The sequence below is a fragment of the Marmota monax genome, unplaced genomic scaffold (genome assembly GCF_021218885.2).
Source record: "Marmota monax isolate L192 unplaced genomic scaffold, Marmota_monax_Labrador192_F-V1.1 WCK01_AAM20220418_F8-fsc00121, whole genome shotgun sequence".
In the NCBI taxonomy this organism is placed as follows: Eukaryota; Metazoa; Chordata; class Mammalia; order Rodentia; family Sciuridae; genus Marmota; species Marmota monax.
The window spans coordinates 5,076,536-5,090,950 of NW_026693351.1; positions in this window are offsets into that span (position 1 = coordinate 5,076,536).

Sequence of the window (14,415 nt, forward strand, 5' to 3'; positions counted from 1 at the left end):
TGTCCCTCCTATGCCATAGGGCCTCCAGGCCTTATGTTTATCCTTACACTTTCTTTTCCTAAACATTCTTGCAACCTCATTTCAAGCATTGTTCTACCAGACAACTTTTCTAATCCCCAGCTTAGGTCATATCTTACTAATATAGCTCTCAGGACTCTTTACTTTTCAGCATTTATCACAGTTTGTAAAGGCATCATTTTCTGATCATCTGATTGTCTTTCATGCTGCTTTCTTAAAGATACAAAGAGTATATCTGCTTTACTTGAGGCTAAATCCCAGTAGCAAACTCAGTCCCTGCGTCCAAAAATTGACCAATAAATTTCTCCAATTAAGTAAAATGACACTCAATTGTGCTCTTTCAACTTCCTGAACAGCAGAAAAATCTATAGAAAATGAAAGACCATAATGATAAAGCAGAGCAATTATGTCAACCCCAGGAGTCTCAGACCTATAAATTCGGCATTTACTGCTCAGTTAAGATTAAAATAAATTACCACAAATTACAATAACAAAGTACCTGAGGTTGTCAACTTAAAAGAGATAAGATGTATTTTGGCTCCCAGTTTGGGAGACTGAAGTCCATACTTGGTTGGCCTGTGGGTGAGGAAGCCCATGACAGAGGAAGATGGCTCCCCCCATGGTAGCCAAGGAGCAAAGAGAAAGGATGAGACTAATGTCCTGTAATTGCCTTCAAGGGCATGCCACCCATGACCCCTACTATGCTGTACCTTTGAAGTGCTTCTACCACCTCCCAGGAGAACAAACCAGGTCCAAGCCTTTAACACATGGTTCTTTGTTGACACCCAAATGAGAGCCATACTACTGAGGTATAACTTGTTCAGGTTGGGCATTTTGTTCTTTATTTGGCTGGAGAGAATTAATGTACTTAGTGTCAAATGAACTGCAAGTAACAGCAGCCACAAAACAGCTACAAATGGCTCAGAGAGTGGGAAATGTGCAACCTTACCTAACAACAAATAGAAGAAAGGGCACTGCTGGGTTTGGCCAAATAAGCATTTTAAGGACACTGTCAACAGCAAGATTGCTTTCTTTTACTTAGTATTCTTCAGACTGTGCTTCTCTTTTGATATTCTCTCTCTCTCTCTCTCTCTCTGTTTTAAACAGATTGTTTGACTGTCTTTGCTTTGTAACAGCAGAGTGGATTCATTGCATCAGAGTCCTTCTAACTTGCAAAGCCAAAAATACCTTTCCAGGGGACATTTGCCAGCTCTGACCTAAATGATGGGAGAAAAGTTGAGGGGACTCGGTTTTGCGTCACCTAATGCTTTATGTCTTTCAGTACTGACATGTGTATAAATGAAGGGACAGCTGCTTTCACCACTTTCATAACTAAGTTACCAATTCTAAGGAAGTTTTGATAAACATGTCACTTCAACTGAGCTCTGCAGTGATGCTCTTCACCTCACAAGACATAAACTAGCTCCATGAGAAAGAAAGCAGGAAGGAAAAAAACCCAGAATGCAATGTTCATGCCAACATATCTTTTGGCAAAAATTACCCTCTTCCCTTATAGTACAGTGATCTACTTATATGTTGAGGACATTTTTGTCCATGATAGAGGCCCTACCTCCTACCTTCAAAGATTGAATTCACAATGGAATACTAGTCAGCCAGAAAAAAAGACGGAATTTTGTCATTCATAACAATACAAATGGAGAATATTATGATGAATGAAATAAGTCAGTCACAGAAAGATAAATACCACATGTTCTCACTTACATTTGCAACCCAAAACAATCAAAGAAGCAGAAAGTAGAAGTGGTTACCAGGGAGTAGGAACATGGGGGAAATGAGAGATGACGGTCAAGGAGTACAGAGCATCAATTAGTCAGGAGATAAAGTTCAGCATGGTGAACAGGAAATAATGTACATTTCAAAATAGCTGAAAATGAATTTCGAATGTTCTTGTTACAAAAAATTTGAGAACTATGTTAATCAGCTTTATCTAATTATTCTACATGATCATAAAGTTGTGTGCCATAGATACTATAATTTGTATCTATGATTTGTTAATTTATAATTAAAATATAAAAATTGGAAAAAAAATCAAACTCAGTGCAGGGGAAGGGGAAATCCGGTGTTCAAGACCTCAGGAATTTAGAGGATCTGGATGCATCTGTCTGACTGTCCATAACATGTCTTCCCGTTCCTCCTGAAATTCACTATCAGTGGTTTGAACCTAGAGGAAAAACTGTAGGGCCAACAAATAAGGCAGTACTTCAAGATGGAAGATCCTCTAAAGGAGCACTTCTTTTTCATGTGTTTGTCATCATAATAAAAAATATCAGCTATATTTCACACACTGAATAATACGTATTCTATTTCCAAGAACAATTGACAAATTATATATGGTCAAAATATATGCTCAGCTAGTGGAGTTCAGTATCGTTTCCACTTCAAACTTAATTCTGCATGAAAACTGGAACATAGAATTCATTGTTTAGATGAATTTATAAAGGCACTTCTGTGATTCTGACACCTCTCTAGAGTGTCAAGTCTATGTACTTTTCTAATTTCATCTTCTGAATGAAGCTGTACAGGTGAAGAAACAGTCCAGAATCATAAAGCTAGTGAGGTTGCTCATGAGTAGTCCAATTAAAACTGTACTCACTTCTACTTTTCGTTAGTTGCTGTTATTCAGTATGTTACTTATACTCCTTAACTTTAAAATCTGAACTGCACCCAAATACACATAAATAGATATGTACATGTTGCTGTGTGGGCTGGAACAATTTTTTTTACTTTCTTAACTCTGCAATTGAATCCTATTGCTGAGCACTTATTAACTACTTAAGTGGTTTCTTGTTCTTGATTTGGCATGTTTATTCAATAAACATTCTTTCAAGTCTGTGTGTCAACCAGGCTTCAGTAATTACTCACCAAGAACTCTTTTCATTCAGGCTTCTTCCATGAGTTCCAGACTAGGTTTATAATTGTACATTGAAAAATGTTATGTGCCTGTTTCACAGAATGCTAGCTATAGTGCGTTTTAAACCAAACTCCAGGTTTCCGTCCAGATTCCTGTTGTTCTCCTGCCTTTTACAAGCCAGGATCCTTTCCAACTCATCAAAATTGTGAATTTGGTCCTCCTATTATTACTTCATTATATATATTTAAGATCAACTCTCAAGATTTAAGTAATCTTCCATCATTTCTCACTTGGTGTCTGCAATGGCTATCTAGTTGCCTTTCCTCTTTCTACTTTCTCACACTGTTTTGGTTAGGTTTTTGGCCACTGTGACCAAAAGATGTGACAAGAACAATCATAGAGCAGAAAAAGTTGATTTGGTGCTCACAGTTTCAGAGGTCTCAGTCCATAGATGGCCAACCCCATAACTCTGGACCCCAGGGGAGGCAGAACATCATGGCAGAGGAAACCACCTCAGGACATGGAAATCAGACTTTTGTTTGTTTGGGTTTTTTTTTTTTTTGGTTGTCAGGGATTAAACTCAGGGGCACTCAACCACTGAACCACATCCCCAGCCCTATTTTGTATTTTATTTAGAAACAGGGTCTCACTGAGTTGCTTAGTGTCTTGCTTTTGCTGAGGCTGGCTTTGAACTCTTGATCCTTCTGTCTCAGCCTCCTGAACAGCTGAGGTTACAGGTGTGTGCCACCATGTCCCACTAGGAATGGAAATCAGGAAGCACAGAGAGCTCTGCTCACTAGGGACAAAATATAAACCCCTACATTACACCCCCAGGGACCTACCTCCTCCAGCCACACTCTACCTACCTATAGTTACCACCCAGTTAATCCACATCAGTGGATCAATTCACTGATTAGGTGACAACTCTCATAGTCTTAATAATTTCACCTCTGAATATTTTTACATTGTCTCACACATAAGCTTTTTGGGGACATCTCATATCCAAACCATAACACACTCTGAGTCATTCTCCTTCCCTGTTGCCTAGTTGTGTATCTATCACTTACAAGACTTTTATTTGTCAGTTTCTTTAAACTGCTTGTGCCTGTCTTTCTGGACTCCTTGCCCTCTGCTGGTTAGGTACCCTGTATGGGATTCTCAACTATTAGGATTCTTTGAACATTCCACGTGCTCCCACCCACCCATGACACTGCTTAAGCTGCATCTTCTCTACCATCATATTCCACCTCGTTTCTTTGCATCCGTTTGCTTGAATTGACCTGTTTTCCTTGGGAGTCAGCTGAATTATTAACTCCTCTGACATTACTCTCCTGGTCCTCCTGGATACAAGTTACTGGATTTTTCTCTACTTACAAACTTTTCTGGGAGGTCTCCTATGAACTCTGCATCTCTAAGATTTTTTTCTTTTAAGGGCTTTACTACATTGCAAGAGAGAAGACAGGGACCTCATTCCTCAGAATAGCATTTCCTTTATATTTCTCACTTTGAGGTTTTTGAATAAGAGATACTCTTGAAATTTAGAAGGTGAAAGAATGAATAACCGTTACTGTCTCAGTACAGTTGTAGTCAGATGTAGGGGTCTGAAGAAAACAAGATGTGGTGGCTTCCCAGTGACCTTTGAGACCCACTTGATTGCTGCTGCAGAGTGCTGATAGGAATTTCTTAGATATATAGCAGTTTTGCTCTCATTAATATATACGCTAATTAATATGAAAGGGGAAACATTTATACAGTTATACTTAAATAATTGAAACAGTGAAAAATTAGTGAAATATCTTGCTAATTTCCACAATTATGAAATTATTTTTAAAACATACTGTTTTTAATTTATATATAATATAAAATGGGATTAGCAGCTAGGGTAAAGAAGAAAAGTTATGCTAGTGTGCTATTTCCTTGGGAACTATTTACTTGTAATTATCCCCCTGGAATTCATAGCCATTTATCTATCACCACAACAGCCTAACAAAGTGAACATTTTCAAATATTTTGCACATTGATTTTGCATCCTGAAGGCAATATACATAAATCTAACTGAATTTTCCTGATTCCACTGAGATACTTGGTGCATAATGACACAGTATTTATGTGTGGGTATTATGTTAAGCTGTCTAAATAAAATCCCATGAGAAAGGTTTTAATAAGTTTAGTTGCAGTAAAACTTTATTCCTTAGATTCTGGTAATCATGATTTAAAAATACAAGACACTTTGAAAGTTAAACTTTACAGTAATCCTTACTCCAATCCCTATAATATATTCAGTAAACTTCATGCTTAGTAACTGTTTTTTTTTTCTCCCCAGTGTACAGTCATTTTACTTTTAAACCCATGCTACTAAAGGAAAAATGGCCATTTTGGGTTTTGCCATCAGTTGTAGTTTATTTTGTGATCTTCCAAATGTTGTGATGATTGTTCTTAAACCATTCTCAACCATGAGTCAATGTTGTATGTTGTTTTATCTGGGTAATTTAAACTCCATATCCTTTGAAATTGGATACTATACCATTGCAGCAGGTACATTAGCTCTTGACTAAAAGAAAGGACAGTGTCTTCATCATTCCTTTCTTAACATTCTAAAATCTTAGACATGTTAAAATTCAAAGCAAATTTATTAGGGCCTTTTGCCACAAGTTCAAGGAGTTTGACAAGTGTTAGTTAGCTTATGATCATCAAAGCAACATTGTGCTTACAGATCATAGAATGAAGCTCACTTCCTAAATATCTATCATACCATGAGCTGAAAAGTTCCCTGAAGCAGTTTTACTCCATTTCTCTTCTTTTGCCCAAACAACATTTCTAGTCTTATTTTCTGTTAGGGTCAATATGTCACATTCTCTTTATTCTATTTAACCTTCTTAATTTGTCCCCATTTCTTCTCATTTTGATTTTATGTCATTACTCATGTCTGTCTCTCTTAGAATGTATTTCACTCCCCTGAAGATCAGCATTTCTTTCAATACTTGGATCAAAACCCATCTGCTTAAGAGTTCAACTCTAACGGGGCGTCTTGGCGCACCCCTGTTAATCCCAGTGCCTCAGGAGACAGAGGCAGGAGGATTGAGAGTTCAAAGCCAGCCTCAGCAAAAAGCAAAGGGCTAAGCAACTCAGTGAGACCCTGTCTCTAAATAAAATACAAAATAGGGCTGGGGATGTGGCTCAGTGTTTGAGTGCCCTTGAGTTTAATCCCTGGTAACAACAATAACAGCAGCAACAACAACAAAAGTGCAACTCATTGAAACACACATCTTATAAAAGCTATACTTGTTTAGGAAATAGAAAAAAAAAGCAGTGTTAAACATATATATGCACCCCTGCTTCCATACTTGGCTACAGTAAGGTCTGTAGGACTGTAGTTAATAAAGGTAAGCAGCTTGCAATGGGTGTTATTTATATAGTTGCTGGCAACTGAGATTTGTCTTTTTACTCAATTATATTGATTTCTTCTTGAATTGTCTTTTTATGTACAACATTGTAGGGGTGGTTCAAACTGGTTTTTAAATTATTATTTTCACTGGCATTTCATTTAAACAATAACATAATCAATTACCTTGCTCTCTTCCAAGAAACGGAATGCAATATAATCAAGTATAGCTAGACCTATAAATATGGAACATGTTGACCTAGCCTGCATATTTTTAAAGCACGTTATATACTGATGTGTTGTGTCTTTTCCTATTCTTTTAAATAAAGAACATGAGTGTAGATTTAGTGAACATAAAGAATGACAGTTATAATAAATTCATGTAAAAATGTTAAATAGTGATAAATGTCACTTAAATTTTACTAATTTTTTTTATTATTTTATTTTGTGTGTGTGTGTGTGTGTGTGTGTGTGTGTGTTTGGTATTAGAAACTGAAGTCAGGCATGCTAGGCAAGTGTTTTGCCACTAAGCTACATCCCCAGCCCACCACTTAAATTTTAATATATCCAGTTAAAATTAACTATAGACAATGAAGACCTTAAATGTTCCATGTGTGAAAATTCTCTGTAGTCACTTTTGTCAATCTTTTTCTGAAAATTATAATAATACTTATTATAAAGGAGATCTTTGTATATAGCAATTTTACTTTATTTTCATCTATATTCATCTCTTTCACCCTTAACACTCCAAATGTGTTGTAACTATGAGAAAATGGAGATGGAGGGCATGTTCTGTAGTCTCTTTTCTCCATTTTTATCATCGTACTTTATCGATATTTATTTGCCTAGATATTCTCCTGTATATTCTGTCTCCACCAATCATTGCTACATTTTTTCTGTCATTTCATTGGTACTAGTATTGCGCATTTTTGACCTTTCTGTGCTTTATATCTAATGTGAAGCAAACTCATTTCCCCCTCTCGATTTTTTCCTGTTACTCATTTCTTTCTCTTGTGCATAGTATGTGGAGAAAGAAGCACGTGGGCTGTGGACTCAGGTTAGTGAACAGGAGAGGATGGTGGTTCATATCATTAATGGGGAAATATTGACTTAAGTTGGGCTTGATGAATCATTTTTAGTGGAAATTTCAAAAGCTGTTTATTTAATTGAATAACAGTGTTATTAAACAATAAGGAATAAACAATAATTATATAAAAATAGAGAAGTAAAGGGGGAAATGAGTCAACATTTATTGTGTGTCCTTCATCAGGCACTTTGGAAGATACTAAAGATTACAGAGATACACAATATAAAATTCTGTAACTCAAAATCTACTCTCACTTTATTCTTTTAATACTCAATCTACTCAGCCTCACTCATAGTGTATGAATAACCTCTGGTCTCCTTACTCTCCATCTCCTTGTCTCTCTGTTAATAAACATATTGATCAATTTATCTATATACACACATGTGTACATACATCTTTCATTAATCTTGGACTCTCTTGCTACCAAATTTGTTTCTAATTTCTGTCCATAATAGTCTTTTCCCTGGCCTCTCCTCTTTTGATATGGTAAATAAGCTGGTCATTATTTTATTTATGGATAATGAACCATGTGATTTTTGTTCCTATCCATTCTCACTTTTTAGGAAACTTGCAAAGTCAATTGTGATTTTTTTGTTTGTTTTTGTTTGTTGTTTTTTTTTTACATTTAACATTTCCTTAAAAGCCTTTCCTTAAAAATGTTTGCATGCTGTCTGATATTTTTTTAAAGTTAAAAAGTGTCTAGATTTCTCTTGACTTTATAACCTTCTAGAATTCTCTCTTCTGTTTCACTATTTTACCATGATATGCCTTTCCATAGCCTCAGTTTTAAGCTCTTCCTCACTGCATTGCAGTGTGGATTCAGCCACAGGTTTCATTTCAGACTGCTCTTACTCAGAATTCAATGATTTCACTCTCACTGAAGCCTGTCATTATTTTTCTATTACCATTATATCTGAAGTTCTTCCTTGAGATTCAGAAGCATAATCTCAGTGGCCTACTTTGCATTTCCTTTGAATATCTAAAGTGACTTAACAGTGGGTCCAAAAGGATTTAGATCATCCTGTTCCAAATCTGGTCCATTTCTGTTGTTCAAAAAAACCCCAGTGAAAGGTCTATACCCCTAAGTTTCCCAGAAATCATTCTTGATAATCCACCTCCTCTTATCTGCTGTACCTAATCTACGTGCAACATGTCTTTATTAATTTCATAAGTCTCCCTTGAATACTTGTACTTCTGACCATCTACACCTATAATTTTAGATTCTAGAGGCCACCTACATTCCTTGACACATGGCCTCATCCCCCATCTTCAAAGTTACCAAGGCAATATCTTCCTATCTTGTTCTCTCTGACTCTGATCCTTCCTCTTTGTGATTACCTTGGGCCCACCCACACAATTCAGGATGATTTCCCCCATTCCATATTTATTAATTTAATTATATGTGCAAAGTTCATTTTGTTTTGTAATTTAATCCATAGGTTCAGGGGATTAGGGTGGAGACATATTTGGGAGGGGAGTGGTATGAATGAGCCTTTCATAGCTAGTCTAGATGTACCAGTGTTATCATTCTTTTGTACAATTGAACTACTAATGGGTATACTTTAGTTATAATTAAGGCAACTTTAGTTATATTTAAACAATTTGGTGGTTTCCCATTGACTTGAGAATATATACCTGAATACGGACAGCCCTGCATCGTCTTCAAACCTTTTGCATGCCTTCTCCTTCAAGTCCTGTACTCTCTATAGTCATTCACACTGAATGACACCACTCGCTGTCCATTGCTGAGTGTCAGCATTCATAATGCCACACAATATTCACATAGCTGTGTGTGAAATCAGTTTCCCTTTTCCTAGTGATCCTTTAGATCCCGAGTCCAGCTTCCTCTTCTCATTCATAGTTTTCCTAATCAGTGTTAATGAAGTGCCCATCATGTGCAAATTACTGTAGCCAGGTCAGAAAACTCAGTGTAAAAAATATGAATCTTTATTTACCCTCATAGGTTTAACATTCTTTAGGAACTTTATATTTCTTTTAGGATTTTTTTTTCCTCTTAGGATGTTTTCCTTCCTCTAGATCCAATTCATATATTAAACATTCTTTCTATAATATGCACGTACATGGCAGTTTCATCAGTCTGTAATCATATATTTATTTTTCGTGTCTATCATCACAATACTGTAAAATCCAATAAGCAAAGAATGTTTTACATGTATTTTTCACTTTTTCCTACTAATGCCTGATACACACATAGAAATAGTCAATCAAAATTATTTGCATGCATGAAAGCAACTAGTACAGCTATGTGTTTTTGTATACAGAGAAGTTAAAGATATTTATTGAAGTGGTAAATAAGTAGATTTACTTTGGAAAGAGTTGAAAATTTGTGATTTTTCCAATGATGCATTCACCCAAGGTAAGTTGATTGGATTAACTATTAAAAGACAGATAGTGATGGCAACATGTTCACAATAAAGGACAAGACTGTGGAAAATATGTCTAACTTTTAAGTACCATCTTCAGTGTTTATAATGAAGAGAAAAAGGATGTAGAAAACTAAATCAGTAAATTGCTACGTACTAGTGGACACATTTTAATTATGCTTCCTTAAGGACTTACAATAAATCTCACTGTTAAATAAAAATTATTGGATAAAACTATCCCTGATTAGCTTTGTAACATTATTGTTCTAATTCCTTCTCTTGTCCTTGATCATAACATCAGCTACAAGTTCTCCATTACCCATTCCTGTTCCATTATTTTCCATGGAATGCATTATCATAGTCATTATTATTTTATAAATCTTAATTACATAGAAATGATGAGTTTCCTAGAACTGAGTTACAGGTATGTAGACTACCACTTTTTAAAGGAAGACTATGCACAAAGGTATAGAATACAATTTACAAATTTGGATTAGAATTTCTAAAATTTATTGTAGGAAAAAAGTGGAAATGAGGAACTACCTTGCATAGCAAGAAATTTTCTATTGATATGACTTTTCTTCTATTAAAAAAATTATCTTCAAAGGTTCATACTTTACATATTTTTGTTAAAAACAAGACAATGAATCAAATATAACTTTTTGTTGGCCTGTATGCTATGACCTGGAAATGCTTTTATTCCTGTTTTAACAAATCTTGGCTTTGAAGTTACGATGAAATAATTAAAACAATTGTAATTAAATTATTAGATGTTGCTATCAAATCAATGATAGAAAATCTTCCTGCTTCTAGTATACTTTTAGAAAAAAATGGCAAAAAATTTCAAATTCAACATCTTGAACTATGTGAAGGGAGGACTTGAATTGAGAAACAATAGAGAGTCATCTCTGCTGATCTATTTGCTGCAATGACTTTGAGCTTTAACTTTAACTCAACCATATTCTTCCACTCAAATAAATGAAGCAATTGAAATTTGAAACTCAATGGAAACCAGTTCTCAATCTAAAGATGGGGGAGGGGGAGTTAATGACATTATAATACTACATCTCTACCCAGTTCTGTCTTTTATGGTCAAGTTACTCACATTGTAAGAACTCTCTCTTTGGGAATAGTGGTTGAAGACTAAAACATTGACTGATTTTATTATTTTTTTAGTCAACTAAAATCTGCTCTTTTTTTTCACTTTTATTTATATTTCTTAGTGTTAGAACTTTATTTTATTCAAACATATGGTTGTACTGGCAAGAACAAAATTATATTCTGTGCAATTTTAGCTTGTTTGAATATAAGTATTATTTTAATATGGACAGTTTTCTAAAATGAAAACAAGAACATAAACAAATTTTTAAAAATCACACATAGATATCCCTTTCCAAGATTAATGAATAAATCAAAACTACCTTGCTGGAGAAACTGATAGTTTGGATGTCTACCTATGACAATGGAATTTGCCAAACTCTATTTATATTTTGGCAGGAAATATCATGTCAATATTGAAAAATAATAGTAGAGCTTCTAGACAAAAATGAATTAAATGCAATATAGAAAGTAAATATTCCTTGAAATACTTTAAATACTAAATATTTTGATGATATTCAATAAAGCTAATATATATGGCTGCAATGATAAAAATAGTGATTAGTTTTGATAGCTGAAGAAATGCCTTTAAAATGAGTAGCTTTGTGCTAGGTGTTAATTATAAGGAGATATTAATACATGAGTTTGGGCCTCCAAGAAGCAATTAAGTCCATTGTTGGAAACAAGAAAATAAATATGGAACTATCACACAATATTTGCTATTCTAATGATGAATCATGATGAAAATAGATCCTGCAAAAGAGGAAAAATGCAAAAAATAAACATACAATTTAAGACCATGATGTTGCACCTTTTTAAATTAGCACCTAGATTAGAACCTATTCAAAATTCTAACCAGCCTAATCATCAAGTGTGTATGGGATGAAAAGGAGAATCCCAAAAGCAGACTACTTAATTAGCATGATAGGAGTAGGGATTTTCAGACCTGCTGACAAGTGAGATAGCCTATTGGCTGAGTTTTGCTTGATAAGCAGATGCTATTAACATGAATAATAAAGACATTTGAGGAAGAAACAAAATTATTAGCAAAGTCACAATGACACAAAAGAGGCAGCTACAGATGGAATATTCAAAAGGATTGAAAAGGGAAGGAACTGGAGACAGAAAACCATGAACAGATAAGGAGATGACTTCATGTCAATCTTACTGAAGAAATTGAAAAGGAATTATTTAATATGACAGTGATTGACATTGTATCACATATACCGAGTCGGAAAAATAATGTGATTGGATTTAACATTCCCACCAAATCTTAAGCTCAGGTCATACACTTTATTTGTTTTTGTTAGTCAATAAATCCAAGAATCCCAGACTAATTTAATTATTGGAAGCATAATGCAAATGATGCATTATTTCTCTATAATTTTACCAGTTCTGATTATTGAATCTTTGAATACAAATCTATTAAATTGGCATGAAAAGAGTACAACATTAAAGAAATGCACATGGGCAACTCTTACTTTTAAGTTAATTCACAGTTTAGGGTTTTTTTCATCACTTTCTAATTCATGCAATCTGTTTTTATTTTTAATTTTATCTTGTCCTTAAATATCTGAAAGCAAGAAATGAGAAGAAAATTAAGATTTGCCATGAGTTGGCAATTGTTGAAGCTCAGTGTTGGATGCATGAGAGTTCATTATATTATTTTGTTTATTATTGAAGTTTGCCATAATAAAGTTTATAAAAGGTAGACACAGTCTCTTGAAAAAAGAAAGCTTCAGCTGAATTAAAACTTTTCTAAACAGGTGGTTACACAAAAACTTAAAGTTTGCAGATGTTAATAGGGTACCATATAATATTCTATACTTGTATACACTGTATAATGTTTAAATCAGATTGAACAAATTTCAAAATGCTTTCTTCTAGTTTTTTTTTTTTTTTTGAAATGTACATTATATAATCATGATCTCTAATCACCATAGGTGCCCAGAGCCTCTTGCTCTATCTCACTGTGACTGCAGGGTCAAGCTTTCCCTGCGCCCATCCCACTGTACTTGCTCTCTGGTAACCACATGTACTCAGCCTTTATGAGATCCTCACTTTCAGATTCCATCGGACTGATCTAGTTTTCAATCTGTTCTCTTAACCACATTACATTGGATAATCATCAAGAAAGAAATAAAGATGTCACCTAGATTATAATAAGTTTTTGAACTGTTGCTGCAAAATACACAAAACCACAATATTCCAAGTCAAATGACTGTATACTCCATCCCCTGCAAAAATGAGATAAATACTGCTAAAATAAGCCTCTGACTAGTGATCTATGTATAAAACAAGATATTTAATATATTTATTCAAAACTTCTTTTCTGATCCTAAGGGCCGTTTTACTTTCTTAAGTTGGCATAATTCTTATCTTGCCTCTTAGTTTTTATTTTATAGGAAATTCTGGGTTTTTATGATTCTAAATTACAACTGCAAATAATGAGGCTAAAAGAATTTGAATAGCTCACATTTGTGAAAAGGCTGGGAAAATCCATGATTCACATCAAACAGCTTTTACACACTATGACAGTATTTCCAAATTAAACAGCATGTCTAATTGGACAGCATGTTTGTCAAATAAGGGGATAAAATAGATGGTTATAAAGATACTTCACTTTACCAACTTTTAAATTGTGGTTATCAAATATATCATTTTCTACCACTGGTATTGAATTAAGAATCAATCATTCACTGTTGGTTTTTGTTCATGTAAGGCAGAGGCTCTGGTTGAATTCCATTTTTAAAAATAAAATTTTATCATACCTCTTAGTGGGGTTTACTTCCCCCCCCCCACACACACACATCACAAAGTAGTTATCTTTGAACTTTTCAGCCAATATCCAGGCATTGTCTCTGTAATGCCTCATTCCCTGTGCCCTACCCCGCCCCCTGCTTTTATTCTTCTTTTTATTCAGGAGGCTTTGAATCCAATATAAGTTATCTAAAGAACAAAATAAGAGAATTATTCTGGAAAGCCTGAATCTATCTTTTCTCTATTATACATAAATATTTTTGCAGTCAAATTTCACAAGTTTTGTTTTTATTTTTTGTTTGCAAGAATTTTGCTATCAATTAAATTTATAGTTAAGTTCAGGAAATCATTGATTAAACTCTAGAACAAACAACTACTTCAAAACATATTAAAAGGTAAAAATCTGGGGGTTTCTCTTGTAAGAAAGAAAGTTATTGATTATGTGGTACTTCCATAATCATCAACCTGATCAAATAAATACAAGTTGTCAGATACTCAGTATTTTCTAAAATTAAAATGTTAAGTCACAGTTCCCTTTATTGTTCATGAAGTTGCAGAGGCTTTAGTAGTCAGATTTGGCATCATAGGTTTGAAGAAGCATTGTGGAATTTACAGAGGCAAGAGAGAAGAGAATTAACTGCCACATTATATCAAAGACATTTGTCACTTTTGGAAAATATTTAGCTCTGCTGATAAATAATTTGTGCGGAAAGGCATCTCCTTTAGATTCTGTTGAGATTCAAATTGATTTATTTTTGCTCTCAATAATTATTTCAATAGATACGAATATACTAAAAACTGAGAGGGCAAGATA